The sequence below is a fragment of the Haplochromis burtoni genome, unplaced genomic scaffold (assembly GCF_018398535.1).
Source record: "Haplochromis burtoni strain Fernald_Lab_line unplaced genomic scaffold, NCSU_Asbu1 Contig_55, whole genome shotgun sequence".
Lineage (NCBI taxonomy): Eukaryota > Metazoa > Chordata > Actinopteri > Cichliformes > Cichlidae > Haplochromis > Haplochromis burtoni.
The window spans coordinates 120,059-121,334 of NW_024582416.1; the positions used below are offsets into that span (position 1 = coordinate 120,059).

Here is a 1,276-nt window from a genome sequence, read left to right on the forward strand (position 1 = left end):
TGTGTGAGCCTGCTGCCACACAAAATATTCTGCAGAGTAATAACAGTGCTTCTAACTTTCTTAGTGAACACAGAAATGAGCAGGGAGCTGTGTGTGTGCGTGCGCGCGTGTGTGCGTGCGCGCACAGGGGGTACGGGCTGACAGGCTTATGTGGGTGTTTGACATTTCTAAAGGCGAGCAGAGGAAATGCAGCCACAAAGTTCTCTTCTATTGAATTTGTCTCATTGTGGTCGCTGCCTACAGAGCGCCATCCCAGTCTCATACTCACACTCGTCCCGTTTCTCTGCCGACTCAAACAAATGAGGGTGAGAACAACTCAGAGCTCTGTTCACCTTCCACGGCGTTAATGCTGCATCGTTTAGGTATTCTTTGCACAGTAAAAATCTATATTTAAATTAGCTCCTATCAAGCCAAATAAAGAACGATGATAAGCGGAGGGCGTTTCTGAAGCATCAGAGTAAAATCTTTGTCAAGCACATTCTCTGATCTCTGTAACGCTGGAAAGAAGAGAAAGGCACATACTGACAGACTTGTGTCACGTCATACAGTAATTTTTAGCAGCAGAGAGGCAGAATCAGAAAGTCAAGCACACATTTTTAAATCAGAATATTGTGAGTTCTCTTTCAAATATTCACTTCGGTGTCTCACTACGGGGAGCACTCTCTCAGCATCGTCCTCTGAAGCTTCTACATCATTGCTCCAACCAGGATCGGCTGGCAGTCGTGATGCTTGTGTCACAGAGGGGCCACCCTCCTTCCTTCTTAGAAACCCCGTCTCTCCTGACTGCTAACCTGAGAGCTAGCTTGGTCCACTCGAGCAAGCTAACACCTTGGTCATCGGGCGCTAGCGTGGCTCACATTGTCAGTCGCCTGCTCTTCACCATAGAGCCAGGTTGGAGAGTATGTTAGCTGCCACCACACACCTACCGCTAGAGCTGGGCCATATCATACTGTTCACAGTAACACTGGTATAATGTTGGGCAACGATAAGAAAATGAGATATCACGATAGAATAGTGATGTGTCGGTCGCGAACGAAATGGCTCTTAGAGCCGGCTCCTTATCGCAAGCCATGGGGTTCTCTCTCTCTCTCACTTTTTTCCCGCTTCACTCTGCACGCGAGCCTTGTGCTTTGGGCTGAGCAGAGGGGGGAGGGGCGGTAGTTACACTCGCAGTAGCACAGGAACAGAGCGGGAGGGAGGGAGAAAGACAGAGAGCCAGAGACAACATCGTCACATTAGAAAGGTATAGTAATCATCCACAACTATTTTCAGTTGC

At 48.4% G+C, this 1,276-nt stretch overlaps 1 protein-coding gene across 5 annotated transcripts in view; it reads right to left on the reverse strand.

Moving 5' to 3' along the window:
• The window catches only part of LOC102293743 (palmitoyltransferase ZDHHC14), a 58,469-nt gene that overhangs the window by 24,417 nt on the left and 32,776 nt on the right, over positions 1-1,276 (reverse strand). The window lies entirely within an intron of this gene.